This window comes from Rutidosis leptorrhynchoides, chromosome 11 (assembly GCF_046630445.1).
Source record: "Rutidosis leptorrhynchoides isolate AG116_Rl617_1_P2 chromosome 11, CSIRO_AGI_Rlap_v1, whole genome shotgun sequence".
NCBI classification, from domain to species: Eukaryota; Viridiplantae; Streptophyta; class Magnoliopsida; order Asterales; family Asteraceae; genus Rutidosis; species Rutidosis leptorrhynchoides.
Window position 1 is genome coordinate 171,484,760 of NC_092343.1, and position 17,637 is coordinate 171,502,396.

Genomic DNA, 17,637 nt, shown 5'->3' on the forward strand with positions numbered 1-17,637 from the left:
TAATAGTTTCTCCATTCTATCCGTTTCCTTTATAGGCAAGAAATGTGCAGATTTGGTGAGACGATCAACTATTACCCAAATGGTGTCATAACCCCAGGCAGTCTTAGGTAACTTTGTGATGAAATCCATGGTAATACCGTCCCATTTCCATTCTGGGATTTCTAGTTGTTGAAGTAACCCTGACGGCTTCTGGTGTTCTGCTTTGACTTTGGAACAAGTTAAACATTCCCCAACATATGTTGCAACGTCTGTCTTCAAATTAGGCCACCAATAATGCGTCTTAAGATCTTGATACATCTTTCCAACTCCAGGATGTATCGAGTATCTTGTCTTATGTGCCTCATTCAATATTAACTTCCTTAATCCACCCAACTTCGGTACCCAAATACGGTTTGCAAAATATCAAATTCCGTCTTCCCGCATAACGAGTTGCTTCTCATACTTCTTCATTATTTCATTTCCTATGTTTTCTTTAGTAAGAGCTTCTCGTTGAGCCTCTTTGATTTGTGAGTTGAGATTCATGCGAATTTTTATGTTCATTGCTCGTACTCGAATTGGTTCCCGTTCCTTTCTGCTTAGAGCGTCGGCCACTACATTCGCTTTCCCGGGATGATAGCGAATCTCACAATCATAGTCGTTTATCAGCTCGACCCACCTACGTTGCCTCATGTTCATCTGTTTCTGATTGAAGATATGTTGAAGGCTTTTATGATCGGTAAACACAGTGCATTTAACCCCATATAAGTAGTGTCTCCATATCTTCAATGCAAACACTACTGCTCCCAATTCTAAATCATGCATCGTAAAATTCCGCTCGTGAATCTTCAATTGTCGGGATGCGTATGCTATAACTTTCTTCCGTTGCATAAGGACGCAACCAAAACCTTGTCGCGAAGCGTCACAATATATCTCAAAATCATCGTTCCCTTCAGGTAACGATAAAATAGGTGCTGTAGTCAACTTCTTCTTCAGTAATTGAAATGCACTTTCCTGCTCAGAAGTCCATTCGTACTTCTTCCCTTTTTGCGTTAACGCTGTTAATGGTTTAGCTATTCGGGAAAAATCTTGAATAAACCTTCTATAATAACCAGCTAAACCCAAAAATTGGCGTATCTGCGTTGGTGTCTTAGGAGTCTCCCATTTTTCAATGGCCTCAATTTTAGCTGGATCAACCTGAATTCCTTTGCTACTAACAACATGGCCAAGAAATTGCACTTCTTTCAACCAAAATGCACACTTAGAAAATTTGGCGTATAACTGTTCTTTTCTTAACAATTCTAATACCAACCTTAAATGCTGCTCATGCTCTTGCTCACTCTTGGAATAGATAAGAATATCGTCAATGAAAACGATAACAAACTTATCTAAATACGGACTACAAACTCGATTCATGAGGTCCATGAATACAGCTGGCGCATTAGTCAACCCAAACGGCATAATCAAAAATTCGTAATGACCATAACGTGTCCGAAAAGCAGTTTTCGGAATATCTTCTTCTTTGACACGTAATTGATGATAGCCCGATCTTAAGTCGATTTTCGAGTACACACATGATCCTTGCAGTTGATCAAATAAGTCGTCAATTCTCGGTAGTAGATACCGATTCTTAATAGTTAACTTATTTAATTCACGATAATCTATACACATCCTAAAAGATCCATCTTTCTTCTTGACGAATAAAATCGGAGCTCCCCACGGTGAAGTACTTGGTCGTATGAATCCACGGTCCAGTAATTCTTTTAACTGACTCTGAAGTTCTTTTAACTCAGACAATGCAAGTCTATATGGAGCACGAGCCACTGGTGCAGTTCCTGGTACTAGATCTATTTGAAATTCTACAGATCTAAATGGAGGTAATCCAGGCAACTCTTCCGGAAAGACTTCAGGAAAATCTCTTGCCACAGGCACGCCATTGATGCTCTTCACTTTTTCCTTCGTTTCGACTTTATTAACATGTGCTAAGATAGCATAACACCCTTTCTTCAAGCACTTTTGAGCTTTCAAACAACTAATGAGTTTTAGCTTTGAGTTACCCTTCTCTCCATAAATTATTACTGGCGTTTTATCCTTACGAGGAATGCGAATTGCCTTCTTGGCACACACAACTTCAGCTCCTATTTTGGACATCCAGTCCATGTCGACTATTATATCAAAACTTTCTAATTCTACGGGTATCAAATCAATCTTAAATATTTCTCCGGCTAAATTTATTTTAAAATCACGGCAAATTTTATCGGCTTTAATTATTTTACCATTAGCTAACTCAATCATGTACTTAGCATCTAGAGGTAATGATGAACATTTCAATTTAGCGTAAAAGTCTAGTATCAAATATAATAGATGCGGATAAGTTATTAATGGTAAACGTACCCGTAACAAGCTCCGGGTCTTCACACGCCTCTCTAGCATTAATAACAAATGCTCTTCCACGTGCAGATCCATTATTATTCTCTGGATTTGGGCACTGACTCTTATAATGACCCTGTTTCCCACACCCATAACAAGTAACAGTGGCCAAGGCAGTTCTATTTGCATTGGTGGCAGGAGTCTTGGTACCGTTTGTATTTGTAGCGGAAACCCTACAATCTTCAGCAAGATGACCTTTTTGATTACAATTGTTGCACACCACATTACAATAACCAGAGTGATGTTTGTGGCATATGTTACATAAAGGATTTCGTCCCTTGTAACCAGAGTTCGAACCGCTACCCGCACCTTGCGTGGTTTCTTGTTTCTTGTTGGATTGTTGATGATTACCTTCCCACTTTCTTTTGTTTCCCGATGTCTTGACATCAGTGTTCTTATCTAGAATAATATGGTCCATCAACTCATTCGCCATGGTGATAGCTTCTTGAATAGTCTTGGGTTTGGATGCTGTAACATTTGCCTTGACCTTTTTAGGCAAACCGTCTTTGTACAGTTCAATCTTCCGTTCTTCGGTTGGTACTAATTCGGGACATAGCAAAGCTAATTCCATGAATCGCTGATTGTAGTTGGTGAGTTCAGTACCAACAACTTTCAGGCTTCGTAATTCAGCTTCCAACTTCCTAACCTCGTTCCTTGGACAATACTCGTTGATTAGCATTGTTTTGAATTCTTCCCAGGGAGTATCATAAGCTACATCTCCTCCTACGGCCTTCACATAGTTTTTCCACCACGTGAGTGCACTATCTTGTAAGGTGTACGATGCATACTTGGTCATGTCCTTCTCAATACAACCACTGATTTTAAACACAGACTCAATCTTTTAGATCCACCGGGTTAAACCGACCGGTCCTTCTGTTCCACTGAATGATGAGGGCTTGCAACCTTGAAAAGTTTTGTAAGTGCATCCCACACGAAGATTTGGGTTAACTGCAGCACCTATTGTAGCCTCGGCCCATAACATTCTATCATTCACTTGCTGATTGATGAGTTCCTGGATTTCTTGTTCCGTCATTCGGTTCAATCGCGCCATAATCTTCAATAAAAATGGGAAAAAAATAATTATTCACATGGAATATTATAGATGTAGTATGAATTTACAGTACATCGTAGCTTATTAATAATATGAACCAGTTATTATTATAAAAGCCTTTTCTTCTTATTAGCGTTTTATAATTATACCTAGGGTAGTACCTACCCGTTAAAGTTCATACTTAATAGCTTAGTACGAAAATCAATTACTATCACCCAAATAATACTCAACCATGGAAAATTATTGCATTTCACACTTCACTATTTTACATATGCTTATCTTACATCAAACATTAAGCAAACCACACTAGTAATATTATACAAAACATTATATGATCCCATGGTTTAAAACAACAGCGCATCATTTAACCCAAAGCGTTTGTGTTCAAAGAAATCGCATAAAGGTTATCCTAGTTGTCTCCCTGCGTTTTGGCTGAGGAACCGAAGAACTGGATGTCGGGATAGAACTAATAGGAATAGCGGGAATAGGTGTGGAAGTATCTGGTGGAGTTCGTGCCACAACATCCTCTCTAGACTCGGGATTTGGATTTTCCATTTCAGTAGCCTTTCGTTTCTTTCCTCGTTCGAACTTGCCTTTCGTAATTTCCTGTATTTCTTCCTCCTCAGGATCACTTTCCGGTTCCTCTTCAATTATTTCATCCGGAACTTGTGAGTCTTCCCCAAAGGTGTCGTTTTCATCATCGGATAGGTTAATGACTGGAACACCATCTGAATATTCTGGTTCGGAGTCGCTGAATGTGATAACAAGTTCTAAGCTAGACATCTATCACATAACAACTAGCATGTTAGTATCACATAATATTTACATATTAATTTTTTTTTAACCAACAGGGATAAGCAATAGTTTTCTAAATCAAACACAGTCAAGGTCCAGACTCACTAATGCATCCTAACAAACTCGATAAGACACACTAATGCAAATTTTCTGGTTCTCTAAGACCAACGCTCTGATACCACATGTCATAACCCGACCTTAACCATAAGGACGATTACAATAACATATGATTTCATCGCGAGGTATTAACCTCTATATGCGACATTTTTCAAAAACTACATTCGTTTTTACAATACAAACCATAGCTTTTGTTACAAATACAAGGTTTAAACAACTTAATAATGATTATCGTTTAGCGATAATCTTAGACTTACAAACTTTACATGTGATAATAACAATACGACTTCCAACATATTTTACATTACAAATCCTCCGATATGCAGTTTTATTTTTGACACAAATATGCATACTCAAGATCTTGCTTAAATTCAACATGTTGCAGCGAAAGCTTTTAGTTATCACCTGAGAATAAACATGCTTAAAATGTCAACATAAAGTTGGTGAGATATAGGTTTAATGCCGGCAGCGTTATAAATATAGACCACAAGATTTCATATATAAACGTTTTAATAAAAATATTTTAAGTTGTTGAGCACTTGATAACCATACTTAACATTTAATCAACGTCGCATATTCCCTTTATTATGAAATCTTACTACACCGTACCAAGTGTAGTCACCAAAACGAAGTACTGTGCAACCGTTGAATACTGGTCGTCCAGTCCGGTTGGGGTTTTCAGGCCCGATAGATCTATCAACAGGATTCGCGTTTACAATACCTCATGTAAATAATAGTTACCAAGTTACAGGGAAGTATGCCAGTGGTACAACTCAACGTAGAATATATATTTTTAATCACTTGTGTCCATAACGTAAATCATAAAATGCATGTATTCTCATCCCGAAATATTTAGAGTTTAAAAGTGGAACTATATACTCACTTTTGCCTTGAAGGTATTTATCACGACTTGGTCTCCGATAGATATCACGAACCTAACCATGTATATAATATATCAACATATTTTCTTTTTAAGTAATCGTTATATATATATATATATATATATATATATATATATATATATATATATATATATATATATATATATATATATATATATATATATATATATATATATATATATATTTAATACTTTCTTAGTCCGTAGTTAGCAGTCCGATGTTAGTGGTCCACAATTAGTTGCTTAAATAAAATAAATAAAGACCCCATCGTATTCGTATTGATCAGAATTAATCTCGACCCATGGTACCATGTTGTCAAGTGACGTGTTGCGTACATAAAGTACCGTGTTGTCAAATGACGTGTTGCGTACAATCATGAGGTCTTATGATTAATCTTCTCGTGTTGTTTACGGGTGGTCCTGAAATATATAAAATCAAATCATAAGTAAATATATATGAAATATCATATTAATTAGAAATATATGATTAATTTAATTTTTCTCCAAATATTTTCGTAGCTAAACTAGCTTCGGATACCCGATCTTGTTTTAGTCGTAGTTTCTTCATTACAACTCCGTTTTTGTTGGTTCAACTTGCCACTTCCTTGGATCGAGTCAAATTTTATGAATATGAACTGAAAATACCTTAGGTTGTATTCGAAATCACAGGTTATAGGTCAAACTTTGGTGAAACTTATGAAAGTCATCATTTTCCATCATAAAAACAACATTTAATGATCATTTTTCTAAAAATACTTACACTTTGAGTTAAACCATGAAATTTTTATGTGTTAACATATTCATAAGAAATATCATTTTTCCAGAACATGAACTTCCAATTCAAAGCTTAAGATGGTTTTTAATTATCCAACCCAAAACAGCCCCCGGTTGCACTCCGACGACGTAGATTCAGTTTTTAAGATGTTCTTTGTAAAACCAAGTTATATCTTGTTAAGTTAGCATATCATTATGATATATTACAGGTCTTGAAGTGTTTTAAAAGTTAAGTTAGAAGGATCTATTTAGTTTGCAAACAAGTTTGAAATCATTCAAACTATGTTCTTGTTGTTAAAATTTTACAACACAAAATAAGATAGCTATATAAATATGAATCGAATAAGGTTATGAACAAGGTTACTACCTCAAGTTACTTGGACAAAGTTACTGTAAAACATGAGAAAAATCTTAGAACCAAAAGAGTGGTGGAGTTGGATCAAAAGGTTGGAAGTAAACTTGTATTTTTGGAAGGATTATTGAAGTTTTCTTGTAAAGAATTTATTATGATGATTAAGGCTTGTTTTTGAAGCTAGATCTTCATGGTTATTTGCTGAGATTGTGAAGAACACTTAAGGTTCCTAAGAGTGTGTTTTTGGTTAGAGAAAATGTGTAGTAAAAATGAAATTGGAATGGAGTATAAATGGTGGTGAAAAGATGTATAAATTTGTAATATTGTGCAAAAGTCTTGTAATATGCCAAATTGATTAATCATGCATGCTAAGATCCAAAATTGGCTGACTAATGGCTGCTAATAAAGTGATTGTGATGTGTATATACTAATAGTAAATACGTATAGGAGTTGGGTATGATACGAGTACATATACTCTAGGTATACATGTAGAAATTTTGAGGAAACGGAACGAGAATTCAAATATAGCTATATTTTGTAAATATACTTATATTGTTTTATGTATATAAGCCCTTTAAAAGTGATTAAATACATATTTATACGATACTTGTATAAGTATTATAGGTTAAAGGTATATATGTCAAATAACGTTACGTATAGTTATCATTTTGAAAACTTAAGTTAGTAGTCTCAAAGTATACTTATAACTTATTGCTATTAGTACACAATAAGATGTTAAACCATTCTTAGATCATGTTAAATATATATAAATACATATATATACACAAACGTATAATTATCGTTTGTTATATAGTTCGTGATATCATCGGTCAAATTGGACGGTCAAACGTTGTGTAAAACTCTTTTTAAAAACATAAATCTCAACAATTTATATTACTTATTATGTTGGTAAGGATTAATTTATGTAAATATTAATCTCATAGATATAAAATGATCGGAAAAATCCGGGTCGTTACACGAACAATATTATCTTGAATGTTATTTTTGTTGATCGTTTTCCCGCCTAAATAATAACATTCATCACGAAGTGTCTCTTCTAAATGTTCATATTTTTGTGTGATCTTGATCCCGGAAAAAAAAATTCAAAAAAAACGAAAAAAAAATTTGCTTCCCCCCGCTTCCCCCCGATTGGTTACTTCCCCATTGATCCTGCCCCTATATATATATATATATATATATATATATATACGAATATAGTTTTAAAAATATAGTGTTAAACTTGGCTAGCTCCCTGCGGAACGAACCGGACTTATTAAAAACTACACTACTCTACAATTAGGTACACTGCCTATAGTGTTGTAGCAAGGTTTAGGTATATCCACTCTATTAATAAATAAATAAATAACTTGTATAAAATTGTATCGTATTTAATAGTATTTCGCAATAAAAATATAACTATTTCGTATACACCTCGCATAACATCAAGTATTTTTGGCGCCGCTGCCGGGGAACATCTTAAACGCCAAAGCTATATATATATGTATATATATGTATATACATATATATATACGTATATATATATACGTATATGTATATACATATATATATATATATATATATATATATATATATATATATATATATATATATATATATATATATATATACATATACGTATATATATATATATATATATATATATGTATATACATATACGTATATATATATATACGTATATGTATATACATATACGTATATATATATATACGTATATATATATATATATATATATATATATATATATATATATCTATATATATATATATATATGTATATATATATATATATATATATATATATTTAAGAGTTGTTCAAATTATATAAAATTATAAAGTATTTCTATTTCTATTTTAGTTTTTAAAATATAAGTTTTTATTTATTTTATATACATACTTTATAAAAAATTAATTAAAAGAGTAATCGAGCCGTACTGTAGCATCCCAAACAATCTGGCCTGGTATCCTAACCCATGCGATCGCATAGCCAAACAACACAAGACTCATGCGATCGCATGAGAAGATTTGACAGGTCTGATCCTTAAAACTGGTACGGTTTAGGGTTTAATATTATTAATTATTATTATTAATTAACCTAATTAGGGTTTTATTTAAATATTAATTAGTTTTAGTTTTATTTAATTTTGGATTTTTTAAGTTTTAATTAGTTTTATTAATATATAAATTTAATATTTTTAAAAAATAATATTTTAAAAATAATATTTTTATAAAAATTGTATTTTTATAACTTTAAGTTTTATTTCTACATTTCGTATCTTTTTATTCGTTTAATCGTAATTTGTATATTTATCGTTCGTAATTAGTTTTAAGATTAGTTTTTGCCGTAGTTATTTTTATTTCTAGATTTTTAGGATTTGCCGTAAAATCCCTTAAGTGCTTTTTCTTTAGACTAAAATTTAGGTGCTTTAGAATTTTGCGACATTGTTTATAGATCTTAGTACCCTTTTAAGTTTCGACGCGATACTTTCTTATTATTATTTTTCGGCGCTTATTTTTCGACGTTTTTCGAGGCATTCTTTTTCTTTCTTATTTCTCGACGCTCTAGTTTTTAGGACATAGAATTTTCTTTATTTTCTTTAAAACTTCGACGAAAAATTATTTTAAGTGGTTAAATTGATAGACATCCAAAATTTTCTGATTCGTAGTAATAGTTGGATTTGTTAGTGGCGAGTTGTGGGCTTCCGATTTAAAGGGTCCTGGCTACCTGCTGCATCTATTGGCTATTCGAAACGTGGGCAAAATCAGAAAAGTCTATTAATTTGATAACTTATATAATTTTTATCTTTATAACTAATAGGATATTCAGTGAATGCACCGAGCAAAACGTTCACCACCTTTCATACGTTCACCACATGTAACTCGATCAAGACATCTAGCCAATATTATCGCCATTGATTTTTCTTTAGAATCGTCATCTAGTCGACCAAGTACTCCAATTCAAATTTCTGATAATCCATTTTTTGAACCCGACCTCACAATTGAGAACCCGTAGGATATTCAAGGACAATTCAGAGATCATGAACCACTAATCATTCCTCCTGAACCACAAATTACTCATCCAGAGATTGTCGAGGAAGAAACCATTAAGTCAGAATCCTCTAGTGATTCAGATTCAACAAATTCAATCATGGAAAATCTGGAACCTCTAAGTATGGAAGACCGAATGAGGGCTAAAAGCACTGGCTAAGGTCATGCAATTACTCAACCAGACATTAATGCGCCAGATTATGAAATCAAAGGACAAATCCTACACATGGTAACTAATCAATGCCAATTTAGTGGTGAGCCGAAGGAAGATCCAAACGAACATCTTTGAACTTTTAATAGGATCTGTACTCTATTCAAAATAAGAGAAGTTGAGGATGAACAGATCTATCTCATGTTATTTCCCTGGACTTTAAAGGGAGAAGCCAAAGATTGGTTAGAATCGTTACCTGAAGGGGCGATTGATACATGGGATGTTTTAGTTGAAAAATTTCTTAAACAATTCTTTCCGGCATCTAAAGCCGTGAGACTTCAAGGAGAAATTGTTACGGTCACACAAAAGCCAAATGAAACTCTATATGAGGCGTAGACAAGATTTGGAAAATTGTTGAGAGGATGTCCTCAACATGGTTTAGACACTTATCAAATAGTACAAATATTTTACCAAGGATGCGATATTACTACACGAAAAGACATCGATATAGCAGCTGGTGGTTCCATTATGAAGAAAACGCAACTGAAGCTTGCAAAATTATTGATAACACTGCTTCCCACTCACATGAGTGGCATCAAGAAAAAGATATCGTTAGGTCATCTAAAGCGGCTAGAGCCGATTCTAACCATGACCTTGATTCCATTTCCGCCAAGTTAGATGCTTTCGAAAGACGAATGGAAAAGATAACGAAAGATATTGACGCAATACGAATTAGTTGTGAGCAGTGTGGAGAACCACATTTGACAAAAGATTATCTCGGTATTGAACAAACAATGGAACAAAGAGAGAATGTTTCATACATGAACCAAAGACCTGGAAATAATTATCAGAATATTATCAACCGCCAAGACCAAACTACAATCAAAATCAGAATTATAACCGAAATGTTCCATACAACAACCAATAAGGTCCTAGCAATCAACAAGTATCTAACAATACTTACAATCAGTAAAGACCTATTTTTCAAAATAAACCACCACAAACCGATGATAAAAAGACAAATTTAGAAGACATGATTTCGAAGCTAGTTGAATCTCAAACGCAGTTTTCCACATCTCAGAAACAAACCAATGAACAAAATGCTCAAGCATTTAGAAATCAACAAGCTTCTATTCAAAATCTGGAACAAGAAGTAAGCAACCTAGCAAGGTTGATAGGTGAAAGAAAATCGGGAAGTTTACCTAGCGATACAAATGCTAACCCCCAGAATGAAACAGCTAAAGCCATTACCACAAGAAGTGGTATTACACTTAAACCACTTGAAATACTTGTAATTTCTGATGACTCTATTCCTACTCCACAAGAACCACAGCCTGAGCAAGATAAGGAAACAGAACCGATAGTTGAAAAGGTTAATGAAGATAACACAGTTAAGGCAAAGCCTTATGTTAAACCATACCAACCACCACTTCCTTACCCAAGTAAAATGAGAAAAGAAAGACTTGAAGCCGAGCAATTCAAATTCCTGGATATGTTTAAACAAATAAATGTAAATCTTCCTTTCATTGATGTGATATCAGGAATGCCAAGATATGCTAAATTCTTGAAAGATCTAATCACAAATAGAAAGAAAATGAAAGAACTCTCGGCTGTTACTATGAATGCTAATTGTTCTGCAGTACTGTTGAATAAACTACCAGAGAAACACTCAGATCCAGGAAGTTTCACAATTTCATGTTTTCTGGGTAGTCTTAGTTCAATAGAAGCATTGGCAGACTTAGGTGCTAGTATAAATTTAATGGCAATTTTACACGACATGATAGAAGAATGCATGGAAGTTTTCATGGATGACTTTTCAGTCTTCGGTGATACATTTGAATCATGTCTAGTTAATCTTGAACGAATGTTTATTAGATGCGAACAATCAAATCTAGTTCTTAATTGGGAGAAATGCCATTTCATGGTTAAAGAAGGCATCGTTCTTGGTCATAAAATTTTAAAGGAAGGAATTGAAGTGGATAGAGCTAAAGTAGATGTAATTGCTAAACTTCCACATCCCACCAATGTTAGAGGAGTTAGGAGTTTTCTAGGGCATGCCGGTTTTTACCGACGTTTCAAAAAAGACTTTTCTAAAATTGCCACTCCTATGAATAAACTCCTAGAAAAAGATGCTCCATTCATCTTTTCAGATGAATGCATCAAATCTTTTAATATTCTTAAAGAAAAACTCACTAATGCTCCAATCATGATAACTCCAAATTGGAATCTACCATTTGAACTCATGTGCGATGCAAGTGATTTTGCAATGGGAGCCGTTTTAGGACAAAGGATTGAAAAACGATTTCAACCTATTTATTACGCTAGTAAGACGTTACAAGGAGCACAAACGAATTACACAACTACTGAAAAAGAACTCCTTGCTATTGTCTTTGCTTTTGACATATTTCGTTCATATCTCGTTCTAGCTAAAACGGTGGTCTATACCGACCATTCTGCTCTTAGATACCTATTTTCAAAACAAGATGCTAAACCACGATTAATCCGTTGGATCTTACTCTTACAAGAGTTCGATATTGAAATCCGAGACAAAAAGAGAGCAAAAAATCTCGCCGCTGATCATCTTTCTCGTCTTGAAAATCCTGAATTCGAAGTTCTAAATGAATCGGCCATACAAGATAACTTTCCTGATGAATATCTATTGAAGATCGATTATAGTGAAATTCCATGGTTTGCAGACTATGCAAACTACTTATTATGTGGATTCCTTGAAAAAGGGTTGTCGTACCAAAAACGAAAGAAATTCTTTAGTGATATAAAACACTATTTCTGGGAAGATCCACATTTGTTTAAAAGTTTTCCCGATGGAATAATACGCCGATGTATATTCGGAGATGAAGCTAGTCAAATCTTAAACTATTGTCACACAGGACCAACAGGAGGGCATTATGGGCCTCAACTAACAGCAAGAAAAGTCTACGATGCTGGATTCTATTGGCCTACAATTTTCAAAGAAGCACGCCTTCTTTGTAAATCATGTGATGCTTGTCAAAGGGCCAGAAAAATAAGTCAACGTGATGAAATGCCACAAAATGTCATTCAAGTATGTGAAGTATTTGACGTTTGGGGTATTGACTTTATGGGTCCATTTCCAAAATCTCATAATAATCTCTACATTCTCGTTGCCATTGATTATGTATCTAAATGGGCGGAAGCACAAGCTCTCCCAACTAACGATGCACGAGTTGTAGTCAACTTCTTAAAACGTCTTTTTGCAAGGTTCGGAACACCGAAAGCTTTAATAAGTGATCGGGGTACTCATTTCTGTAATAATCAACTTGAGAAAGTTCTCAAAAGATATGGAGTAACTCATAAAATCTCAACCGCTTATCATCCACAAACAAGTGGACAAGTTGAAAATACCAACCGAGCTTTAAAACGTATTCTAGAGAAAACCGTAGGATCAAATCCGAAAGAATGGTCCATGAAATTGGAGGATGCACTCTGGGCGTTTAGAACAGCCTACAAAACTCTAATTGGAACCACACCTTTTAAACTTGTTTATAGAAAAGCATGTTACCTTCTAGTAGAAATTGAGCACAAAGCATTTTGGGCTTTGAAGACATATAATCTTGATTTACATGAAGCCGGACGTCTACAATTAGGTCAACTAAACGAATTAGAAGAATTAAGACATGATGCATATGAAAATTCCTTAATCTATAAGGAAAGAATTTAAGAAATGGCATGATAAAAGAATCAGAAGTTCAAAAGAATTTAAGGAAGAAGATAGAGTTCTTCTTTTTAATTCACGATTCAAGCTATTTCCTGAAAAATTGAAATCAAGATGGTCTGGACCATTCATAGTCAAAATAGTTTTTTCATATGGAACAATAGAGTTAATAAATTCAAATGAGATTGAATTTAAAGTTAATGGTCAGAGAGTTAAACATTACATACATGGTCCGATGGAAGTTGACAATGAAGTTAATCATAATTTAACCACTCAAGAAAACCCTCAGAATAAAAACATAAATATGTTATCAACAACATATGAAAAACCAAAATTGGAAGACGGGGAAGCTTCAAATTGGTGTGATGAAGAAGAATTTCTATACAAACCTCCCATTCCAAGAAATGAAGAAAAATATGAACAAGAAGTTCAAGTAGAAGTGGAAGAACCAAGAAAAGATCACTCGGAAAAGGTTAACAAACCAACTCTACTTACTAAAGTAGGAGACCCGGATGAATTTATCATTTCTTGCTTGCTTAATTATGGTGCTATGTATAATGGGCTCGCAGATTTAGGAGCGAGTGCAAATGTTATACCTCTTTCCTTATACAAAATATTAGGAGTGGGTAAATTAAGACCAACCAAAATAGGTGTTCAATTATTTGATCAAACCATTAAACACCCGGTTGGAATAACAAACAATTTACTTGTTAAAGTGGGAAGTTTGACCTTTGTTGCAAACTTCATAGTTATTAATATGGAGGAAGACCTTGATATTCCTCTAATTTTAGGTCGCCCATTTTTAGCAATCACTGAAGCATTCATTGATGTAAGAGAAGGTAGAATCACACTTAGGGATGGTGACAAATCGGTCACCTTTGTGAACCGAAAGTTTAGATCTCCACCAACCAAAACTGTTGAACCAATAAAAACACCTAAGTGTGGGGAAGATGAAGAAACACCTAATAATAACCCAATAACAAAGAACCCCATTGTTGATACGAAATTAGATGAACCCGTTTTAAACAGTTCAATGAAGAAACTTTATAAACGGATTCAAGATGCTATGATTAAGGGGAACTTTAAGTTATGTAACCGATTAGTATCCAATTTGTCGTCTAAAGAAAAGGCAATGTTAATTGAATTTGTGAATGTTACAGAAGAAATCAACAATTGGCTTGAAGAAAAACTCAGAGATATATAAGTTGTTGATGGTCCAATTGAAAATGAAGTTAATCACAATTTCGATACCACAGCTAACTAAGTGTGGGGAGAATCGAATCTTTTAACGATAATATAATGCTGTCTGGAGTTAGATTTTCTATTTTCGTGTAGTTCTCGAAAATGGAATCCAAATGGTCTTTCCCTAGCAGACCCTAAAGAACTAGTCTTCTCCCCCCATTCTGAATTTCTATTTCTTTTAGGTTTTACGAGATGAAGAATTCCTTTGATTTGAACCACGGTCTAACGCTACACGCTTTGATTACTAAACGTAATAATGACACACTTCCTAGTGAAGTGGTATCCTTCATAAGAGCCAAAATGGACGAAGTAAGGAGAGAACTCAGGAACAATCATAATAAGTTACATTTTGGTACAGGAAAATCAAAATCCGCAACAAAAAGAAGAGCATGACACCTTGAAAGATGTCATAAATGTGGAAAATGGTCACACGAAGGTAAATGTTCGAACAATCAGACACATTCCAATACCGAGTTCGTTACTTTATGCAGAGAAGGACCGTTCATATGTTTAGAAGAAAAGTTATTGAAAAATTGAGGTTACGCTTATGTAGCTATGGAAAACCAAATCACACGACTCTCCTATGAGTCAGCTAAAGCAGGTCTCTGAGAATTCTATCTCACGGGTAAGTATGTACAGTTTTTATTTGTTTTTATTTATTGCTTTTAACCTTTTGATAATAAACGTTGAATCGTTCACTATAAAGTATTAAATTGATATTCAATAAAATTATGTATGCAAAACCGAAATTATTGATATCATACAAAAATTTATTAAATCATTGCGAAATTTACCGTTTATTCATAAGGTATAAATATCTTTAATCAATTAATTCAAAATATTTCAGAAATTCGTCAGGAGTAAAACTAGGTAATATAGCCAAAATTACTTTACCCAAAAGAGGGGCGTATATTTTTGATAATATTTGATTGATTAAAATGTGATAAAATACCAAAAAGATTTTTAATTTTAATTTTTTTGTTTTTTTAATTAATATTAAATAATTATTGTAAATTTTTAAAACCAATATAATTAAGTTTGTAAATATTTTAAAAACTAATATTTTTAATATAAGTTTGTAAAATCAGTGTATAAAAATATTAATGATATTAATTTGAATTTTTAATTTTATGCATTTTAAATTTAAGTTTGGTGTGAATTTAAAAACAAAAATGTACTTTATTTCAATAAGTTAAAAATGTGATTTCTAAAAATTCGTCGTGAGTTGAAGACTAGGTCGTTAAACCAAAATTGCTTAACCCAAGGGAGGGACGAGAAATTTTATTATCATTATTTTTACTCTTATTGAATTAAAGTATGCCAAAAATATTTAAAAAACCCAAAAATCTTTGCTTTTAAAACAACGCTTACAAATGACAAATTTTAAAATTTTGTCGAGAGACGAACTAGGACAACGATCCGAAACGCCCTCATTCTAAAAGAAAACAAAATTTTAAAATTAATTAATTTTTGTTTCATAAGTATAAGGTTTTTATTATAAAAAAAAGAAAAAGAAAATACACCTCATGCGATCGCATGGAGTTTGAACTGTGAAACCATACGATCTCATGGGACAAAAAAACTGGGCAGAAACAAAAAGGCACGAGCTGGTTCTCTGTCTTCACAATACACACACAAACACACGAAAACTCTCACAAAACATCACCTAAAATCATCATTTTTCAACCAAATTACTCGAAATTTTTTGCAATAATCCGCTATAATCATGCCTATATTCAGATGGGGAGGCGGGAAGGTAAAAATTTCACCCCTAAACTCATAAATTTCCTAATTTTTGTGATAATTACAACTATTTTGCCTAATTTAATTTTGTTAATTTCTAGTGTAATTAGAGTTAAATTGTTAGTATAATATGCATGTATAACCTAGATTGATGCTATTTAACATGTTTTGAAGCCAAAAACTTCAAAATTTTTAGAAATCTAGGGTTTGTGTTCTTGAGCAATTTGGGGCTTTTTGATATAAACAGGTTATGGCTGATTTTTGTCATGAATTATTACTGAATTAAGTAGTGTAACATGTTTAGGTTGCTAAATGATCCAAACATTGATCCTAAACATGATTTTTGAGAATTAAAGTGGACTTTTTAAGTCCAAAAATTCATGAACTTGATTAATTTGATATGAATGCCATTTGAAATTTGTTTAATTGCTAGTAATGGTTATTTTAACATGTTATTTGAGTTGAATGCTTATGAACTTTGTATACCTTTTCATATATGCTTATTTGAAAAATTGTAAAATTGATAAAAATATGAAAATGAGTATAAGTTTAATATGGATTAAACATGTTATTGTAATTGTTTTAATTTGTTATTTTGCTAACACTAATGCATATTTGGATGCACAAATTTTGTGTTTAATGTGTTTTGCAGAGAAATACAGATATAGACGATGCATCATCGTCTAGACATCATGAACAAGAACCTGATCAAGAAGAACTACTAGAACCACAACCTGAACAACAACATAATGAACAACACATGCTTTATTATGAGCCGGAACCACTGTTTTACGCTCATTATCGTCAGTTTCAGCCTCGGCTGAGGATTGTGCACCCACTTATCGATGACCAACAGTTACATTCCAACCTAAGATTCGATCGTTGTTGGACAGAATACCCAAAATTTCAAAAGAACATGCACATTCTTTATCGCAAAAATATTAAAATGCCTCGGGTAATCGATTGGGAGCCTTTGGAAGCGGTTCACCTAGCCGAACCCGGTTAGGGATTTACTAGTCCAGAGGTATGGTAGCTCTACATTTAACGATTGGATCCACTTATTTACTACGCGTAGAACTATATATAGAGAATGATGTGTTGAATTGCTTAGCACTATAGAGTTAAATAATGAAGTTACTATGATAGGAGATAAAAGTTTTATTAGATTTCTTTTAGGAGGTACAATGTATAGAATGTCCATATTGGACATGGCTAGAGCTCTATTAATCTACACCCCCGCTGAGATTATTACACCTGATTGTAATAGTTTAATTACTGAAGGTGAAAGAGTAGATAGGAATTTTGACGCTAACGCCATATGGAGGCGTATGTCAAAATTTAGGGAATTT